Below are 23040 nucleotides of genomic sequence, written 5' to 3'. Positions count from 1 at the left end.
CACGGGGATTACAGGCATGAACTGCTGAGCTCAGCCACTTTATTATTAACAAGGTTGAATATTTCTGTATTTTTGATAGCTGAGTTCCTTCTTTGATAAAATGTTCATGTCCTTTGCCCTTGTGATACCTGTTGGAGTTGCTTTGTTTTTTATGTCAAGCTATAATAAATATAATTTAACTGGCAAAGAGAGAATGGCCCAGCTTAACCCTTATTATCATTGTTGTCATTTCTTGGTTGCAAGGTACAGTGTCTGTATTGAGGCAATTTTAATTACTGCTAATAAAGAAGCTATCTGGCCAGGCATCATGCCAGCATGTGGATCTTATACTTGCAAGGCAAAGGTTCTGCCCTCCACCGGTCAGCAAGAGGCTTGAGGCTGAGCGGAGACCCCAGACAACATCGCTGGGTTTGGCAGGCACCATAGTGACATGTCCCATGCCTGTTAGTGTATATTTCTGAGATGTAAAACATGTATAGAGGTGAAATTCACATAACATAAAATTAACCATTTTTTAATGATTGTCCAATCTGAGGACTGAAAATTAACCATTTTAAGGTGAACAAATCAGTGGAATTCAGTACATTCTGTGTTCTGCAACCACTACCTCTATCTAGTTGCAAAACGTTCCCATCATTCCAAAATAAAGCCTGTACCAGTTGGGCAGTTTCCCCCAGTCTCGCCTCTCCCCAGACCCTGGCATCCACGGTGGCACATTTTGTCTCTCTGGGCTTCCCTCTTCTGGATATTTTATATGATGCAATATATGGACTTTTGTTTCCGGCCTTCACTTCATAGACTATTTTTGAGGTTCATCTGTTCTGTAGCATGTGTCAATATTTCATTGCGTTTATGGCTGAATAATATTCCATTGAATGGATAGACCACAATTTATTTATCCATCCATCAATGGACATGTGGACTATCTGCACCTTTTGGCTATTGTGAATTGGACTGTTAGGAATATGTGAGTCCATGTATTTAAGTAACTGTTTTTAATCCTCTTAGATGTATAACTTGGAGAGGAATTGCTGGGTCACACAGAAATTCTGTTTAACTTTTTGAGAAACCTCCAAGCTGTTTTCCATAGTGGCAGCACCATATTACGTTCTCATCCGCAGTGGGTGAGAATTCCAGTTTTTCCACGTTCTTGCCAACACTTCCTATGTTCCTTTTTTAAAAAAATAGCCATCTGAGTGGATGTGAAGTGGTAACTTTTCTGTGATTTTGACTTTGTGCAACCACAAAGAATTAAGAACCTGCGAGAAGATGCCAGAGACAGAGGAGGACAAGAAAAAGGTGTGGCTGGGAAGCTGACAAAGGTGGCCCCTGAGCTTTCTATTTTTGTTTGTTTGTGTTTGTTTCTGTTTTCGAGATGGAGTCTTGCTCTGTTGCCCAGGCTGGAGTGCACTGGCACAATCTTGGCTCACTGTAACCTCTGCCTCTTGGGCTCAAGCAGTTCTTGTGCCTCAGCCTCCCAAGTAGCTGGGATTAGAGGCATGCACCACCATGCCTAGCTAATTGTTTGTATTTTCAGAAGCAATGGGATTTTGCCGTGTTGCCCAGACTGATCTTGAACTCCTGAGCTCAGGTGATCTGCCTGCCTCAGCCTCCCAAAGTGCTGGGATTACAGGCATGGACCACCACGCCCAGCCAGGTTCCTGGCCTTTCTATGGACTCCAGAGACATCTCGTTCTGTAGAGAGAAGACAGCGAGTAGGGATCCTTGGAATATAACTGACTTGCAGGCCCTGTATGAGTTATTTAAACTTCCTCAGCCTCAGTTGCCTAATCTATAAAATGGATGTTAATGATTCTGTCTTTCCCTCCCAAAGGAGCCCAGAGGAGACCAGACCCTGGCCTGTGATCTGCAGTGGGCTTGGGACCTAGATCTGTGAGTCTGGCTGGTGCTGGCTTTGACTAGAGAGAATGGAGGATATTACCAAGCCTAGTACCTGACTCTTGGCAGTCCTTCCATAAACGTTTGCTCAATATGAAAACAGTTAGTTCAGTAGTTGCCGAGAGAGAGGACAAAAGTTATAGAGTAACCCTACATTACACAATGTATTTTCTTTTTATCAGAAGGGGAGACATGAGTTCAAGTTTTATTGAACAAATAATTAAAAGGTTGGGCATTTGTTAAGCAGGGTCTCTGAGCCACAGAGTGACCTATGGAAGGGAGCATTGGAGAAGGAAGGAATTGGAAGGTGGGAAACAGCCAGATCAGACCAGACATGGGATTAGGAGGAAATGAAGGGACAGCTGGAACAGTATTGTCAGAATGAAGTCATCACAGGAGTCCAGACCCCTCCAAATCTCTTGTTTACTCACTTGACCATGGGCAAAATCCTTTTACTATCATTCCCTATCTAGCCATTAGAACCACATGTTCTTGATGTCCAGGATTCTGTGAGCTAAGTTCAAAGCTTCCGAGGTTGCAGATCACGAGACAGAAATAAAATGCAGTCATTGTGGCTGAAATCAGCAGCCAGCTAAAATATGTTGCAATTTAAATAATACCACCAGTGATGACACATGCCTGATATTTTCCTACAGCACTGTCTTACTGGCGTAATCTTTGTTGACTATTAAACAATGAACTCAACTTTGCACATGAACCTTAGGAAGTTCAGATTATAATGACTACTGCAGACAGGTTGAGAATATGAAGTAGGCTTACCCCAAAACACATTATTAGGGTCAATTCCAGTGACTGCCATTGAAAGTCAAGGTTTATTTGACAGGTTTAATTCTCTCAGAATATGTACATCGAAGTAGAACCTGAAAGGCAGCCACTTCCATGCCCAGAAATTATTATTATTATTATTAATTATACTTTAAGTTCTGGGGTACACGTGCAGAACGTGCAGTTTTATTACGTAGGTATACACGTGCCATGGTCGTTTGCTGCACCCATCAACCCATCACCTACATTAGGTATTTCTCCTAATGCTATCCCTCCCCTAGGCCCCCACTCCCCAACACGCCCCAGTGTGTGACATTCCCCTCCCTGTGTCCATGTGTTCTCATTGTTCAACTCCCACTTATGAGTGACAACACGCAGTGTTTGGTTTTCTGCTATTGTGTTAGTTTGCTGAGAATGGTGGTTTCCAGCTTCATCCATGTCCCTGCAAAGGACGTGAACTCATCCTTTTTTATGGCTGCATAGTATTCCACAGTGTATATGTGCCACATTTTCTTTATCCAGTCTATCATTGATGGGCTTTTGGGTTGGTTCCAGGTCTTTGCTATTGTAAATAGTGCTACAATAAACATACGTGTGCGTGTGTCTTTATAGTAGAATGATTTATAATCCTATGGGTATATACCCAGTAATGGAACGGCTGGGTCAAATGATATTTCTAGTTCTAAATCCGTGAGGAATTGCCACACTGCACAATGGTGGAAGCCACCTCTTCCCTGAGGGGCTCTGTCCCAGGGAGACAGGGGTTTTATCTATAAGTCCCTGACTGGGGCTGCTGCCTTTTTTCAGAGATGTCCTGCCCAGAGAGGAGAAATCTAGAGAGGCAGTATGGCGACAGTGGCCTTACTGAGCTGTGGTGAGCTCCACCCAGTGCAAACTTCCCAGCCGCTTTGTTTACACTGTGAGGGTAAAATCGCCTACTCAAGCCTCAGCAATGAAAGATGCCCTTCCCCCCACCAAGCTCAAGTGTCCCAGGTCAATCTCAGACTGCTGCTGTGCTGGCAGCCAGAATTTCAAGCCAGTGGATCTTTGTTTGCTGGGTTCCCAGGGAGTGGCGCCCGCTGAACCAGACCACTTGGCTCCCTGGCTTCAGCCCCCTTTCCAGGAGAGTGAATGGTTCTATCTCACTGGCATTCCAGGTGCCAATGGGGTATGGAAAAAAAAACACTCCTGCAGCTAGTTCAGTGTCTGCCCAAATGGCTGCCCAGTTTTGTGCTTGAAACCCAGGGCCCTGGTGGCATGGGCACCAGAGGGAATCTCCTGGTCTGTGGGTTGCGAAGACCATGGGAAAAGCGCAGTATCTGGGCCAGAGAGCACGGTTCCTCAGGCTTAGTCCCTTATGCTTCCTGGGTGAGGCGACACCCCACCCTGCTTCGGCTCACGCTCCGTGAGCTGCACCCTCTGTCCAACCAGTCCCAATGAGATAAACCAGGTACCTCAGTTGGAACCAGGTACCTCAGGTGCAGAAATCACCTGCCTTCTGTGTCAATCTCACTGGGAGTTGCAGACTGGAGCTGTTTCTATTCGTCCATCTTGCCAGCAGTCCAGAAATTATGTTCTCCAAAGAAAAGGCCCCATGCAAACTGGCTGAAACAAAATGGGTTTATACCCATGAAATAATCCAGGGGACTTTAGTCAATAAAACTCAATGCTGGTAAAGTTACTTTAAATAATTTTGGTAAAGTTATAACAACAAAAGCCAAAATTTTAAAAATATTTTTAGGAAAGAGGCAGGGACTGTGTGGTATTATTTTAGTACTGTGACAACCTGGTAGAGATGGATTCTCCTTTTTTTATTTTTCATTTTTTTTGCTAGAAAGTGATTTGAAACCATATGAAAATATGAAAATATAAAGTTCTTTGGTAAAAGTAAATATATGTACAAATGTAAAACCTGGATTATTGAAACTTAGCCTTGCAGCTCCTCTTCTAATACTTTTATAGGATATAAAAGACCAAAGCATAACAAAAAACTATGTCTATGTAAATGGGTACATGATATATAAAGATGTAATTTGTGACATAAATAACATAAAGGAGGGAGTGCAGAGCTGTAAAGGAGTAGTGGTTTTTAATGAAATTGAAGTTAAATTGTTATCAATTTAAAATACATTGTTATGACCTTAAGAAGTTTTATGTAATCACCATGGTAACCACAAAGAAAGTATCTACAGAATATACACAATAGAAAATGAGAAGGTAATCAAAACATGTCACTGTAAAATATCAACCAAACACAAAGAAAGGCAATAAGAAAATGAGGGACAAAAAAGCTGTAAGATATGCAGAGGACAAACAACAAAATCACAATAGTAAGTCCTTCTATCAGTATGTTTTAAATGTAAATATATTAAATATATTAGACCCCTCTAAAGACACAGATTGCCAGAGGGAATAAAAAAAATGGGATCCAACTATATTCTGTCTACAAGTGACTCACTTTAGATCTAAAAACATGCATAGGTTGAAAGTGAAAGAATAGAAAAAGATATTCCCTGCAAATAATAATCAAAAGATAGAAGGAGTGGCTATACTAACACTAATATCATACAAGATTGACTTTAGTTCAAAAACTGTTACAAGAAACAAAGAACATTGCATAATGACAAAAGGGTGAATTAACCTAAAAGATACAATAATTATAAACATATATGTACTGAACATCAGAGCTCCTAAGTATATGACACAAACATTGATAGAATTGAATGAGAAAATAAATAGCTCTACAATAATAGTAAGAGACTTCAATAGTCAACTTTCAATATTAAACAGAACAACTAGACAGAGGATAATAGGGAAATAGGGGACAAGAACAATACTATAGGCCAATTAGACCCAACAGACATATACAGAACATTCCACCCAACAATAGTAGAAGACACATTTTTCTCAAGTGCATATAAAACATTGTTCAGGATATACCATGCATTAGGCCACAAAACAAGCCTTAATAAATTTAAAAAGATTGAAATCATGTAATGTATCTTTTCCAATCACAATTAAGTAAAACTAGACATCAACAGCAGAAGGAAAACTGGAAAATTCACAAATACATGAAAATTAAACAACACACTCTTAAACAACCAATGGGTCAAAGAATAAATCACAAGAGAAATTAGAAAATATCTCGAGACAAATTATTATGAAAACAAAAAAAACCAACTGATGAGATGCAGCAAAACAATGCTAAAAGGGAAACTTGTAGTTATAAACATTTCCATTAAAAAAGAAGTTCCCCAGTGAATATATTGTGTGCGTGTGTCTTTATGGCAGAATATTTACATTCCTTTGGGTAAATACTCAATAATGTGATTGCTGAGTCAAATGGCAATTCTGTTTTAAGTTATTTCAGAAATTGCCAAACTCCTTTCCACAGTGGCTTTACTTACAATAGAAAAGACATGGAATCAACCTAAATGCCCATCAATGACAGACTGGGTAAAAAAAAAAAATATGGCACACATACACCATGGAATACTATGCAGCCATTAAAAAAGAATGTGATCATGTCCTTTGCAGGAACATGGGTGGAGCTGGAGGCCATTATTCTAAGTTAACTAACACAGGAACAGAAAACTAAATACCACATGTTCTCACTTATGAGTGATAGCTAAACATCAAGTATATATGGACACAAAGAAGAAAACAACAGACACTGGGGCCTACTTGGGGGTAGAGGGTAGGAGAAGGGTCAGGGTAAAAAAAAACTACCTATCCTATGCTATGTTTATTGTCCCAGTGACAAAATTGTCTGCACAACAAACACCTGGGACATGTAATGTACCTATATAACAAATCTGTTATATAATTTACCTATATAACAAACTTTAGGCTCATGTACCCCTGAATCTAAGCTAAAACTTAAGAAAACAGTGCTCCCAGATGGCCATATGTAGCTGTGCTGCAGAGAGGCATAGAGGAGCACCCCCACCCTCACCCACTGCCCCGGACCCTTGTAATCACCCCACTTCTCTGTGCCTGGGGCAAGACCCAGCCAGCCCCAGGCACCATGCTGCCCTAGGACCAGACCTTCTGACAACTCCTGGCACCCAAGACCCCCTCCCCTGCTGTAAGTTGATGCACACAGTTCTTCCAGTCCTATTTTTTAATGGATTATGATCCACACCCATTGAAGATACCAACACAAAGCAGTGTGTCCCAGATGGTAGAGAAGCCTGGCTAGGTGTTTTGTAGACAACAGGGCAAGAAGATTGTGGAGCCATGAAGGAACAGTGTATGAGGACTGGTGAGGGTTTCCTATTGATCTTTTCAGCCACAGATGAGGCGGTTTTGAAGAAACCTATAAATTCCAAAGACAGATTCTCCTCAGAGTGAAGGAGCATGGTGAGTTTCCAATGATTTTTATGGGTAATAAAGCAGCTCTGGATCATGAAAGACAAGAAACACAGGAAAAACAACATTTAGCACAGCAAGGTAAGGTAATATACATGGAGGTATCAGCAAAGATTAGGATGAATGCAGAGGGTGCCTTTTTTTTTTTTTTTTTTTTGAGACAAGATCTTGCTCTGACACCCAGGCTGGAGTGCAGTGCAGTGGTGTGATCACAGCTCACTGCAGCTTTGAATTTTTGGGCTTAAGTGATCCTCTCGCCTCAGCTTCTAGTGTAGCTGGAACCACAGACTACCAGGCCCAACTTATTTGTCTTTCTAAGGGATGGAGTCTTTCTATGTTGCCCTGGCTGGTCTTGAACTCCTGGGCACAAGTGATCCTCCTGTCTTGGTCTCCCAAGGTGCTGAGATTACAGGCATGAGCCACCATGACTGGTCTCAAGCTTTCTATGAACATGTCTGGATTATAAGGAAATTTCAAGAGCAAAATGTCTTCTTTCACTGGAACCAACATAGGAAGAAAAAGGCAAGAAGGGCTGACATCATGTCATTTTTCTAGAATCTCTTGAGTTTTATCTACCAAATGCCAAGGAAAGGCCTCATCTCCTCCTTCTCTCCCTACAGTTTACATCTTGTGGGTACTTTTGTAGCCTTAGACAAATGATGACCTTGTTAGCTTTACAACAAGAAGCTGGCTAGTTCTTTCCATGAAGCTAATGCAATGGTCATTTTCAAGCAAACTTAAAGGAAGCACCAAGGAGGCTTCATAGATTATCCAATTTCTTTAAAAGATATGTCTGTGTATACACAGACACATTCTTTTTATTGGTACTTACATTTTGATAGAATCAAAACAGTCTTGGAACCTAGGCCACTTGCCAAGCTGAAGCCACAGGCTGTGAAATAATTTTTAATTTCTGGAATCAGGTTGTCTACTGTTACTCCATATAAAAATATGTAGGTTTTTATTGTGATTTTTTGGCCTATTTTTAAAATTTCAGTGTCAACTTTAGGTAACCTTAAATACATTGAATTGAATCTACAGAAGTGAGACATCTCAGTATCAAAATGCCTATTGTACTTATGGATTAAAAACTGCTTATAAAAGCCTGTGTTGCAGAATTGGAAAAAAAAATTTAAAGTTCATATGAAACCAAAAAAAAGCCTGCATTGCCAAGACAATCCTAAGCAAAAAGAGCAAAGCTGGAGGTATCATGCTACCTGACTTCAAACCATACTACAAGTCTACAGTAACCAAAACAGCATGGTACTGGTACCAAAACAGAGATATAGACCAATGGAACAGAACAGAGGCCTCAGAAATAACACCACACATCTACAACTATCTGATCTTTGATGAACCTGACAAAAACAAAAAATGGGGAAAGGATTCCCTATTTGATAAATGGTACTGGGAAAACTTGCTAGCCATATGTAGAAAGCTGAAACTGGATCCCTTCCTCACACCTTATACAAAAATTAATTCGAGATGGATCAAAGACTTAAATATTAGACCTAAAACCATAAAAACCCCTGAAGAAAACTTAGGCAATACCATTCAACACAAAGGCATGGGCAAGGACTTCATGACTAAAACACCAAAAGCAATGGCAATAAAAGCCGAAATAAACAAATGGGATATAATTAAACTAAAGAGCTTCTGCACAGCAAAATAAACTACCATCAGAGTGAACAAACAATCTACAGAATGGAGGAAAATTTTTGCAATCTACCCTTCTGACAAAGGGCTAATATCCAGAATCTACAAAGAATTTAAACAAATTTATGAGAAAAAAATCAAACAACCCCATCAAAAAGTAGGCAAAGGATATGAACAGACACTTCTCAAAAGAAGACATTTTTGCAGCCAACAGACACAAGAGAAAATGTTCATCATCACTGGTCATCAGAGAAATACAAATCAAAATCACAATGAGATACCATCTCACACCAATTAGAATAGCAATCATTAAAAAGTCAGGAAAAAAAGGGCACTGGAGAGGATGTGGAGAAATAGGAAATCTTTTACACTGTTGGTGGGAGTGCAAACTAGTTCAACCATTATGGAAGACAGTGTGGCGATTCCTCAAGGATCTAGAACTAGAAATACCATTTGACCCAGCCATCCCATTACTAGGTATACACCCAAAGGATTATAAATCATGCCACTATAAAGACACATGCACACGTATGTTTATTGCAGCACTATTCACAATAGCAAAGACTTGGAACCAATGCAAATGTCCATCAATGATAGACTGGATTAAGAAAATGTGACACATATATACCAGGGAATACTATGCAGCCATTAAAAAGTTCGTGTCCTTTGTAGGGACATGGATGAAGGTGGAAACCATCATTCTGAGCAAACTAATGAGATTTACTCCTGGAACGCAACGGCGATTCAGCAGATGACAATCAACCAATGTATACCATATTAACAGAATGAAGAGGAAAAAAAAGACTACATCATTGATGATTTCAATTGATGCAGAAAAAAGTATTTGACAAAATTTAACACCATTCCATGATGAAAACACTCAATAAATTAAGAATAGAAGGAAATTAGCTCAACATAATAAAAGCCACATATGAAAAAGCCACATATAACATCATTTCCGTTGATGAAAGACTGAAAACTTTTTCTGCTTGATCAGGCACAAGACAAGGATATCTACTTTACCACTTCTATTCAACATAATACTGGAAGCACTAGCCAAATCATTTAACTAAGAAACATAAATAAAACGCATCCAAGTTAGAGTGGAAGAAGTAAAAGTATCCCTGTTCACAAATGGCATTATTTTATATGTAACAACCACTGAAGATTCCACAAGAAAAGCTGCTAGAACTAATAAGCAAATTTGGCATGGCTGAGCATGGTGGCTCATGCCTATAATCCCAAGCACTTTGGGAAGCTGAGCTGGGAGGATTGCCTGAGATTAGGAGTTCAAGACAAGTTTAGCAAAGTTGCAAGATGCAAAATCAACACACAAAAATCAGTTGTGTTTCTATACACTAACCATGAGCAGTCTGAAAAGGAAATTAAGAAAAAAAATCCATTTACTATAACATCGAAAAGAATAAAATACTTACGAATAAACTTAACCAAGAAGGGAAGAGACATACATTGAAAACTACAAAACATTGCTTAAAGAAATTAAAGACACCAATAAATGGAAAGGCATTTCATGTTTATGAATTGGAAGACTTAATATACTTACAATGTCAATACTACTCAAAGATATTTGTAAATTTAATGCAGTTTCTGTCCAAATCCAAATGATGGGTTTTTTGTTAGAAATAAAAAAATTCATGTGGAATCTCGAGGAACCCCAAATAGCCAAAATAATCTTGAAAAAAGAACAAAGCTGGAGGTCTTATAGTTTCTGACTTCAAAACTTACTACAAAGCTACAGTAATCAAAATAGTATGGTGCTGGCATAAAGACAGATGCAGAGATCAATGGATCAAAACAGCCCAGAAATCAACTTTGTATACATGGTCAAATGCTTTTTGACAACGGTGCCAAGACCAATTGGGAATGGACAGTCTTTTCAACAAATAGTGTTGGGAAAACTGACATCTACTTGCAAAGGAATGAAACTTAGTTTACACCATATACAAAAAAACACTGAAATGGACCAAAGACCTAAGTAAAAGAACTAAAGCTATAAAACTCTTAGAAAGAAACATAGGGGAAAATGTTTATGACATTGGATATGGCAATGAGTTATTGAATATGACACCAAAAGAACAGGCAACAAAAGAAAATATAGATAATGTGGACTACACTGAAATTAAAATCTGTGTGACAAAAGACACAATCAACCAAGTGAAAAAGCAATCTATAGAATATAAGAAAATATTTTCAAGTTAAATATCTGAAAAAAGGTTAATATCAAGAATATATAAAGAATTCCTGTAATTCAGCAACAACAAAAACAAATAACCTGACTTTAAAAATAGGCAAAGGACTTCAACAGAGATTTCTCCAATGAAGATATACAAATAGCCAAAAAGCACATGAAGAAAATGCTTAGTATCACAAATCATTAGGGAAATGCTAATCAAAACCATGATGAGATATTTCCTCACACCCATTAGGATAGCTACTATTTAAAAACAACAACTAAAAAATAGCAAATGTTGGTGAAGATATGGAAGAATAAGAACATTTGTGGCTTCTTGTTGGGAATATAAAATGGTGCAGCTACTATGGAAAGGTGTAGTGGTTCCTCAGAAAATTAAGAATATAATTACTGTATGATCCAGTGATATTATTTCTGGATATATACCTAAAATAACTGAAACTGGGATCCAAAAAGATATTTTTAAAGCCATGTTCATAGTAGCATTATTCACAACATCCAAGAGGTGGACACAGCCCAAGTGTCCATTGACATATGAATGGGTAAAAGAAGTGTGATACATACACACAAAGGAAGGTTATTCAGCCTTAAAAGAAAGACAAGTCTGGTATCTGATACAAATTGATGAATTTTGAGGACATTATGTTAAGTGAAATAAGCCAGACACAAAAGGACAAATACTATATGATTCCACTCATATGAGGTACATAGAGAAGTCAAAATTATAGAGATGGAACACAATGCACAACAATGTGAATGTACTTAACAGCGTTTACTGTCCCACTTAAAAATGGTTAAGATGGTGAATTTTATGTTTTGTGTATTTTTACCTCAATTTAAAAAGGGGCCATCAACATGAACTTTGGAGTTCTGATCTCATACAATCAACAAGATGAATTCCCAGGACTGAAGAAAAAAGCAGGAAATTGTGGAGATTTCCCCTGGAGACAAAAGTAGCAAATCAAACCTCTGAAGGCTGTAGATGGGGGAAAACCTAAGGGGATGGTATGTCTGGAGCCCAGGAGAAACGGGCCCAGCAGGACCCCAAGCAATTACTGCACGGTTATTTCTAATGATGCCCACTGGAGGTTACTCCATAGAGTCCAAGAGCAGCCCTGTAAATAAGCCGAGGGTGAGCCCAGTCACCTCTCCTTGGCCTGCCCACCAAGGAATGAGGCTCTGCTGTCCCCAGCCACCTTCCTCTCCCTGCCTCCCACAACCTTCTTTCTCATCTTGCTTTCCATGGAGCCCAGGCTTATGTCCCAGGTCCCAGGCTGCTTGTGATCTTTCCACCCTCTTAAGAGAGAAGCCACTCAAGAGGAGGCAGAGGCCTCATGTAGGGTTAACAGAAATCAAATCAACTGGACAGGACACTGCCCATATAGGAGAAGGAAGAGACACTCCTTCCCAAAGTCCCTAAATGCCTTAGCCAAAGACATCTCTTTCTCCTTCACTTCTCAAAGGCTAGCGGAACCTGACCCTGAAGGGACCCTGGAAACCATCCAGGGATCCAACCTCATTATTTTAGCAGAGTACAGACTTGCCACACCACACAGGATTAAATTCCTGGACAACCTCTCTCAGTCCCTGACCTCATCCCTACAATGAGGTATTCTCCAGCAATTTCATTGCCCATCAATTCCAGCCCCTTCTAATGTTTAATCTGTGCAGAGACATCAGAAAATGTTTGCTGGTGCAAAGACAGGCCCAGAAGCAGAGCAGGTGACTACCGCAATGGCCTCATTGTCACATCGTGAAGAATGTAAGCCACTTATCAGGGAAAAGTCTGGTGGAAGTTAAACCTCAAAGTGTTCTCATCATCCTCCAAATTAACATCTTATGTTTGTTGACATGTGCACAAACATTCTGACAAATATGTCATCTGTATGTAAAGGCTATTACGCATTCTGTTGTGAAAATCTCCATCCTAGGCACATATCTAGACATTGACACGGTATTTCATTTTTACTCTCTGTATAGTGTTCCATATCATTGATATGTCATAGTTTGCAAGCAGTTCTCCCATTATTTTGGACACTTGGGTGTCTCAACGTTTTTTAAATTTAAAGATGGTGTCTCAATAAACAACTTTGAACCAATTATCTTTTTCCATATGATTTGTTTCCTTCTGTGTGATTTCAAACATAAAATTCCTACATTTGTATAAATTTATTTCATCTCTGTAAGCCTTTCTAAGTGAGATGAGAGTACCCACCTATATGGTTTGGGGTAGAATTTTATAACTAATACTGAAATAGCACAGTGTCTGTTCTAATGTGTACATTTATTAAAAGTAAAAGCAATCGAACCTATAGAGCTAGAGAGTAGAAAGATGATAAACAGAGACTCAGAAACATAGTTGAGAGTAAAGTAGGAATAGTTACTGGGCACAAAAAAATTGATAGCACACAGGGTGATTATAATCAATATTAATTCAATCACACATTTAAAAATAACTAAAACCATATTATTGGATAATTTGTAACACAAAGGATAAATGCTTAAGGGGGTAGATGCCCCATTTTCCATGATGCGATTATTATGCATTGCATCCCCATACTGAAACGTCTCATTTATGCCATAAGTATTTACCCAACGTATGTGCCCAAAAAAATTAAAAATTAAAACGTATTTTATGTTTTAAAATTGAAACTAAAATTTAAATTTTAATTAGAATGTTTTACATATCAACCAAGAACTTCATATCCAGCCAAACTAAGCTTCACAAGTGAAGGAGAAATAAAATCCTTTATAGACAAGGAAATGCTGAGGGATTTTGTCACCACCAAGCCTGCCTTACAAGAGCTCCTGAAGGAAGCACTAAATATGGAAAGGAAAAACTGGTACCAGCCACTGAAAAACAAACCAAAATGTAAAGAACATCAACAGTATGAAAAAACCACATCAACTAATGGGGAAAATAACCAGCTAGAATCATAATAATAGGATCAAATTCACACATAACAATATTGATATTAAATGTAAATGGGCTAAATCTCCCAATTAAAAGACACAGACTGGTACATTGGATAAAGAGTCAAGATCCATCAGTGTGCTGTATTCAGGAGACCCAGCTCAGGTGCAAAGACACACAAAGGCTCAAAATAAAGGAATGGAAGATTTACCAAGTAAATGGAAAACCAAAAAAAAAAAGCAGGGGTTGTAATCCTCGTCTCTGATAAAACAGACTTGAAACCAACAAAGATCAAAAAAAGACAAGGAAGGGCATTACATAATGGTAAAGGGATCAATGCAACAAGAAGAGCTAACTACCCTAAATATATATGCACCCAATACAGGAGCACTCACATTCATAAAGCAAGTTCTTAGAGACCTACAAAGAGACTTAAACTCCAACACAATAATAGTGGGAGACTTTTACACCCCACTGTCAATATTAGACAGATCAATGAGACAGAAAATAAATAAAGATATTCATGACTTGAACTCTGCTCTGGACCAAGAGATTTTAATAAATATCTACAGAACTCTCCACCCCAAATCAATAGAATATACATTCTTCTCAGCACCTCATCACACTTATTCAAAAATCAACCACATAAATGGAAGTAAAACATTCCTCAGCAAAAGCAAAAGAACAGAAATCATAATAAACAGTCTCTCAGACCACAGTGCAATCAAATTAGAACTCAGGATTAAGAAACTCACTCAAAACCACACAACTACATGGAAAGTGAACAACCAGCTCCTGAATGACTACTGGTTAAATAACAAAATGAAGGCAGAAACAAAGATGTTCTTTGAAACTTATGAGAACAAAGACACAATGTACCAGGATCTCTGGGACACAGCTAAAGCAGTGTTTAGAGGGAAATGTATAGCACTAAATGCCCATGGTAGAAAACAGGAAAGATCTAAAATTGACACCCTAACATCATGATTAAAAGAACTAGAGAAGCAAGAGCAAACAAGTTCAAAAACTAGCAGAAGACAAGAAATAACTCAGATCAGAGCAGAAATGAAGGAGAGAGAGACACAAAAAAACTCATCAAAAACATCAATGAATCCAGGAGCTGGTTTTTTGAAAGGATTAACAAAATAGATAGACTGCTAGCCAGAATAATAAAGAAAAAAAGAGCAAAGAATCAAATAGACACAATAAAAAATGATAAAAGGGATATCACCACTGATCCCACAGAAAAACAAGCTACCATTAGAGAATACTATAAACACCCCTATGCAAATAAACTAGAAAATATAGAAGAAATAGACAAATTCCTGGACACATACACCCTCCCAAGACTAAACCAGGAAGAACTCAAATCCCTGAATAGACCAATAACAAGTTCTGAAATTGAGGCAGTAATTAATAGCCTACCAACAACAAAAAAAAAGTCCAGGACCAGACAAATTCACAGCTGATTTCTACCAGAGGTACAAAGAAGAGCTGGTATTATTCCTTCTGAAACTATTCCAAAAAATAGAAAAAGAGGGACTCCTCCCTAACTCATTTTATGAGGCCAGCATCATCATGATACCAAAACCTGGCAGAGACACAACAAAAAAAGAAAATTTCAGGCCAATATCCCTGATGAACACCAGTGTGAAAATCCTCAATAAAAATACTGCCAAACCAAATCCAGCAGCATATTAAAAAGCTTATTCACCACAATCAAGTCGGCTTCATCCCTGGGATGCAAGGCTGGTTCAATATATGCAAATCAATAAACATAATCCATCACATAAACAGAACCAATGACAAAAACCACATGATTATCTCAATAGATGCAGAAAAGGCCTTTGATAAAATTCAACACTGCTTCATGCTAAAACACTCAATAAACTAGGTATTGATGGAACATATCTCAAAATAATAAGAGCTCTTTATAACAAATCCACAGCTAATATGATACTGAGCAGGCAAAAGCTGGAAGCACTCCCTTTGAAAACCAGCACATGACTCTCTCATCACTCCTATTCAACATAGTATTGGAAGTTCTGGCCAGGGCAATCAGGCAAGAGAAAGAAATAAAGGTTATTCAAACAGGAAGAGAGAAAGTCAAATTGTTTCTATTTGCAGATGACATGATTATGAATTTAGAAAACCCCATCTCTCAGCCCAAAACTCCTTAAGCTGATACGCAACTTCAGCATAGTCTCAGGATAAAAATCAATGTACAAAAATCACAAGCATTCCTATACACCAATAATAGACAAACGGAGCCAAATCATGAGCAAACTCTCATTCACAATTGCTACAAGGAGAATAAAATACCTAGGAATCCAACTTACAGGGAATGTGAAGGACCTCTTCAAGGAGAACTACAAACTGCTGCTCAAGGAAATAAGAGAGGACACAAACAAATGGAAACACATTCCATGCTCATGGATAGGAAGAATCAATATCGTGAAAATGGCCATACTGCCAAAAGTAATTTATAGATTCAACGCCCTTCCCATCAAGTTACCATTGACTTTCTTCAAAGAATTAGAAAAAACTACTTTAAATGTAATATGGAACCAAAAAAGAGCCCATATAGCTAAGACAATCCGAAGCAAAAAGAACAAAGCTGGAGGCATCATGCTACCTGACTTAAAACTATTCTACAGGGCTACAGCAACCAAAACAGCATGGTACTGGTAGCAAAACAGATATATAGACCAGTGGAACAGATCAGAGCCCTCAGAAATAACACCACACATCTACAACCATTTGATCTTTGACAAACCTGACAAAAACAAGCAATGGGGAAAGGATTCCCTACTTAATAAATGGTGTTGGGAAAACTGGCTAGCCATAAGCGGAAAACTGAAATGACCCTTCCTTACACCTTATAAAAAAATTAACTCAAGATGAATTAAAGACTTAAATGTAAGACCTAAAACCATAAAAACCCTAGAAGAAAACCTAGGCAATACCATTCAGGACATAGGTATGGGCAACGACTTTATGAATAAAGCAACAAAAGCCAAAATTGACAAATTGGATCTTAAACTAAACAGCTTCTGCAAAGAAAAAAAAAAAATCACAGTGAACAAGCATCCTACAGAATGGGAGAAAATTTTTACAGTCTATTCATCTGACAAAGGGGTAATATCAATATCCAGAATCTACAAGGAACTTAAACAAATTTACAAAAGACAAACAGACAACCCCATCAAAAAGTGGGCAAAGGATACGAACAGACACTTTGCAAAAGAAGACATGTATATGGCCAACAAACATATGAACAAAACCTCATCATCACTGGTCATTAAAGAAATGAAAATCAAAACCACAATGAGATATCATCTCATGCCTGTTAGAATGGCAATCATCAAAAAGTCAGGAAGCAATAGATGCTGGAGAAGATGTGGAGAAATAGAAACGCTTTTACACTATTGGTGGGAGTGTCAATTAGTTCAACCATTGTGGAAAACAGTGTGGTGATTCCTCAAGGATCTAGAACCAGAAATAACATTTGACCCAGCAATCCCATTACTGGGTATACCCAAAGGATTATAAATCATGCTACTATAAAGACACATGCACACATATGTTTATTGCAGCACTCTTCACAATAGGAAAGACTTGGAACCAATCCAAATGCCCATCAATAATAGACTGGATAAAGAAAATGTGGCACATATACACCATGGAATACTATGCAGCCATAAGAAAGGATGAGTTTGTGTCTTTTGTAGGGACATGGATGAAGCTGGAAACAATCATTCTCAGCAAATTAACACAGGAACAGAAAATGAAACACTGCATGTTCTCACTCATAAGTGGGAGTTGAAAAATGAGGACACATAGACACAGGGATGGGAACATCACACACCAGGGCCTGTCAGGGGTGGGAACTAGGGGAGGGATAGCATTAGGAGAAATACCTAATATAGATGATGGTTTGATGGGTGCAGCAAGCCACCATGGCACATGTATACCTATGCAACAAATCTGGACATTCTGCACATGTATCCCAGAACTTAGGGTATAAAAAAAATCTAGAGATAAAAAATTTATTGAAGCAAATACAAAATAAGTTGAAAGCTCTAACAATAGACGAGACCAGGCAGAAGAAAGAATCTCAGAGCATGAAGACAGATTTTTTGAATTTATCAAGTCAGGCAAAAATAAAGCAAAATAATTTTTATAACTGGACAAAGCTGTTGAGAAGTATGGTGTTATGTACAATGTCCAAACCTGTCACTCATAAGTGTTCCTGAGAGACAATTAAAAATTGAAAGTTTGGAAAACCTATTCGATTTGAGGAAATAATTAGGGAAAATGTCTCTAGTCTTCCTAGAGACTTAGAAATCCAGATGCAATAGAATCACAGAACTCAAGGGAGATATAATGCAGAACAAATGTCACTAAGACCTGTGGTCATCTGACTACCTGAAGTCACAATAAAGGATAAGTCTTAAAATCACCAACAGAAGAATGTCTAATTACCTATACAGGAAGTCCCTCCAGACTAACAGTGAACTTCTCAGGAGAAGCCTTACAAGGCAAAATAGATTAGGGTCCTATTTTCTGATTTCTTAAAGAAAAAAATTTGTCAAAAAATGAATTTAGTATTCTATTAAACTGAGTTCATAAATGAAGAAGTAATGTCTTTCCTAGACATGCAAACACTAAAAGAATTTATCACCACTAGACTTTCCCTACAAGGAATACTCAAAGAAGTTCTAAACATGGACATGTAAGGTATATCCTCACCATCATAAAAACACAAAAAAATATAAATTTCACTGTATTAGTCCATTCTTGTACAGTTATAAAGAAACAACTGAGACTGGGTAATTTATAAAGAAAAGAGGTTTAATTGGCTCACAGTTCTACAAACTTTACAGGAAGCATGATGCAGGCATCTGCTCAGCTTCTGGGGAGGCCTCAGGCAACTTACAATAATGATGGAAGGTAAATTGGAGCTGGCACTTCACCTGACTGGAGCAGGAAAAACAGAGAGAAGGGGGAGGTGTCACACACTTTTAAGCAACCAGATCTCCTGATAACTTACTATTACAATAACAGGACCAAAGCAGATGGTGCTACACCATGAGAAATCACCCCCATGATCAAATCACCTCCCAACAAGCCACACCTCCAACATTGGAGATTATAATTGCACATGAAATTTAAGTGGAACACAGATCCAAACCATATTGCTCAGAGATCTTATAGTTACACAGTTGAGACTAAAAAGCAACTAGGTGAAAACTGCTATTAAATTAGGAACAAAACCTCACATTTCAACATTAACATTTAATGTAAATAGATTAAATGTTCCACTTAAAATACAGAGATTGGTGGAATGGATTAAAACATGATCTAACCATATTCTGCCGGGATGCCTAAACAGAGCGGGCCATTTAAATCAGGTGAGATGTGTCTCCTACCTCAGCCAGAGTCCCACTCCACACAGGCACAAAGATACCAGGTGGGCCCACAAGTTTGTGTTAAACACATTCACCTGTCCAAACCCAAAGAATGGACTTGGAGACATGAAGAACAGTGAAAGTGAGACTTTTTATTTATTTATTTATTTATTTTTGAGGCAAAATCTGGCTCTGTTGCTCAGGCTGGAATGTAATGGCGTGATCTCAGCTCACTGTAACCTCTGTCTCCCAGGTTCAAGCCATTCTCCTGCCTCAGCCTTCCAAGTAGCTGGGACTACAGGTGCATGCTACCATGCCTGGATAATTTTTGTATTTTTAGTAAAAGCAGGGTTTCTACTATGTTGGCCAGACTGGTCTCGAACTCCTGGCCTCGGCCTCCCAAAGTGCTGGAATTACAGGAATGAGCTACCACACCTGGCTGGAAGTGAGACTTTTAATGGCAGTCCTGCAAGGTCGGGTGTCTGGTAGGCAGGTACACCCAGGGCAGTTACAGCAGGTAATTTATCTCCTAGCACAGAATTCCTTACCCCAGTTCCCCACTGGTCAAGTACTATAGGGTTACTATCTTCCCAGACATCGTCTAAGTTTCATTATCCCCCTTATAATGTTATACCCCGGTTCTCTTCCCTGCTTAAGTTTTGATTTCCCAATAATAAAACTTTCTTACCTTTTATGGACTGACCCCTCCTCTACATTCTGTTCACTTATTATGACCTTCTAGGTGCATGAGCTGTGCAGTTTGTTACACCCACAGGCTGGCTGCCAGTGCTTAGATTCACCATGCCTTGAAAATGGATAATTTAAAATGTTTCCTCACACCCACCAAAAATAAAAATTTTAAATTTAAATAAATAAAAATGTAAAAGAGAATTTCCAGAAGATTTCTGAGGACAGTCATTCTCAACCACTAGCTGTACATTGTGACCACTTGGGAGTTTTAAATATTCACAATGCTTGTGTCATCTCAGAGATTCTAAAATACTTTCCCCATGGTGTTACTCTGAACATCCTCTCCATTGCTTCTCATGTGAAACCAACTTTGAGAATCACTAATTCAAGACATTTATTCCAGAGTGGAAAATCTCCCACAGGTCAGGGTCATCCCGACTGTTAGAACTCACCTTCCAAGACCCTTCCTGCTGACAAGCCAAGCTAGTTCTCAACCGAGCAATAATTCTATGAATGTTCTTTCCTCTCTCTTCCACATCCTCTTCCCATCCTTCATGTCCTGGTTCAATCCCCAAGCTCCTCCGAAGAGCCTTCCCCATCTAGTCCACGGCCCATTCAGTCCTCTGCTTTGTTATTCATTACTGCAGCCTGTTATCATCACCTAATTTCATATTTGTCATTAAATCATTCATGTTCATTTACTAATTTCTCTCTATATCGAAGTATGTCTGCCCTCACTCCCTTAAAAATATCACTTCATTTTATTTCTTTCATAAAATTCAAATAGTACCTTGCCAGGGACGTTGTCCATGGTAAGCATTCAGTAAGTGTTCAAGGAGTGATTTGCAGTTGAATTGTGTCCGGAGCTGCGCGCCCCGGCCATAGCAAATAATAACTGATGATTAAAAAACGCCTGAGCTCTATTCATTTCCACCCCATGCCTCCTCCCTAGATTTACCTTTTCCCTGTATTAATACCTCACACAAGATGGCGATCTTCCTGCTTCTTCTTCACCCATCTTTCCAGCGCGTGCGAAAATTGTTACTTTGTAGCGCAGGCGCTATCCCACGCCCAGGAAAATTTCCAACTGACAGCGCAGGCACAACATGATGTCCGACCGGAGAAACCAATACCTACCTGGCCACGCCCTCCGCGATGAGATCATTTCCGCCTTGGCCCAACCCCTTCCCCTCCAAGTGTATATAAGGCACTGCATTACCGCCATTAAACGAGACTTGATCAGAGCACTGTCTTGTCTCCATTTCTCGTGTCTCTTGTTCCCCAAATTCCCACTCCCTCCTCCAGGGCCTGCTTCGACGATCCCATGGGCCGGGATACATGGCGCCCAAACAGGGACCTGGAAACGAGGGACTCTGTGAGGAAGAGGACACCAAAGGACGGTCGACCGCTAACAAGGACAAAAGAAATTAAACTCTTCCAATTACCACGGGAACCTGCCGCATCAGAATCGAAGGTAAGTGACGCGTCCGAAATGGGACAAGAATTAAGTCAGCATCAAATTTATGTAGGACAATTAAAAGAGGCTTTAAAGATACGAGGAGTAAAGGTTAAAGGTAATGATTTGTTTAAATTTTTTGATTTTGTAAAAGACACTTGCCCTTGGTTCCCACAGGAAGGAACTATTGATATTAAAAGATGGCGTAGAGTAGGGGATTGTTTTCAGGACTATTATAATACTTTTGGGCCAGAAAAAATTCCTGTGACCGCCTTCTCTTATTGGAACCTCATTAGAGATTTAATAGATAAGAAGGAGGCCGATCCACAAGTCATGGCTGCGGTCGCTCAGACAGAGCATGTTTTAAAGGTTAGCTCCCGCTCTAACCTTACAAAGCCTCCGCATGATACGGAAGAGGATCTCATTTCCCTCGAAAGTGATCATGAGGAAATTAAGTCTCCTTCTGTAACAGATAAAGAAATGCCACACGAAAACAAACCAAAAAAAAATACCCAGTTTTACAGATGCTTCAAAAAGAGGAGGAAATTAATAAGCCTAATCAATCAGACATAAATTGGGATGCTTTAGAGGAAGAGGCAGCTAAATATCACAACCCTGATTTGCCTCCCTTTACTTCATACCCGCCCCCATATAATAAGACACATAATGAGGCTTCTGCGCCCATTGTTATGGCAGCAATAGACCCCAAAGAAGAATTAAAACAAAAAATTGCTCAACTAGAAGAGCAAATTAAACTTGAAGAGTTACATCAATCATTGATAATTAGGCTCCAAAAGCTAAAAACAGGAAATGAAAAAATACCCAACTCAGACGCTATGGAGGGTTCCTTGCGCCCACCTCAGCAGCCTGGACAACATGTTCCAAGAGGGGGGTTAGTTGCTAGCCGACATAGAGAAGACTCCTCCCCCAAAGACGTTTTTCCAGTCACTGAAACCATAGATGAACAGGGACAGGCTTGGAGGCATCATACTGGGTTTGACTTTACTATTATAAAAGAGTTAAAGACTGCTGCCTCTCAGTATGGGGCTACTGCTCCATATACTCTTGCTATAGTAGAATCTGTAGCCGATAATTGGCTCACTCCTACAGACTGGAATACCTTAGTTAGGGCAGTCCTTTCTGGGGGAGACCATTTAATTTGGAAGTCAGAGTTCTTTGAAAATTGTAGAGATACAGCTAAAAGAAATCAACAGGCAGGAAACGGTTGGGATTTTGATATGTTAACTGGTTCAGGTAATTATGCAGACACTCGGGCCCAAATGCAATATGATCCTGGATTGTTCTCACAAATCCAGGCTGCCGCTACAAAAGCCTGGAGAAAACTTCCCGTTAAAGGAGATCCAGGGGCCTCGCTCACAGCGGTTAAACTAGGACCCTTATGAGCCATTTTCAGACTTTGTGCATAGACTTATGACCACGGCAGGTAGAATCTTTGGAAATGCAGAAACGGGTGTAGATTATGTTAAACAGTTAGCTTATGAAAACGCTAACCCCGCCTGCCAAGCGGCAATCAGACCTTATCGAAAGAAAACGGATTTAACAGGATACATTCGCCTTTGTTCAGATATTGGGCCCTCATATCAACAAGGCCTAGCAATGGCCGCCGCCTTTAGCGGCCAAACAG

At 39.2% G+C, this 23040-nt stretch overlaps 1 pseudogene; it reads left to right on the top strand.

The window, feature by feature from the left end:
• Positions 1 to 1269: 1269 nt before the first annotated feature.
• Positions 1270 to 7751, top strand: LOC112620634 (annotated as a pseudogene).
• Positions 7752 to 23040: the final 15289 nt, after the last annotated feature.

This window comes from Theropithecus gelada, chromosome 3, assembly GCF_003255815.1.
Source record: "Theropithecus gelada isolate Dixy chromosome 3, Tgel_1.0, whole genome shotgun sequence".
Lineage (NCBI taxonomy): Eukaryota > Metazoa > Chordata > Mammalia > Primates > Cercopithecidae > Theropithecus > Theropithecus gelada.
The sequence above is the reverse complement of the archived record's forward strand: the minus strand, read 5'-3'. Positions and strand labels throughout refer to the sequence as shown.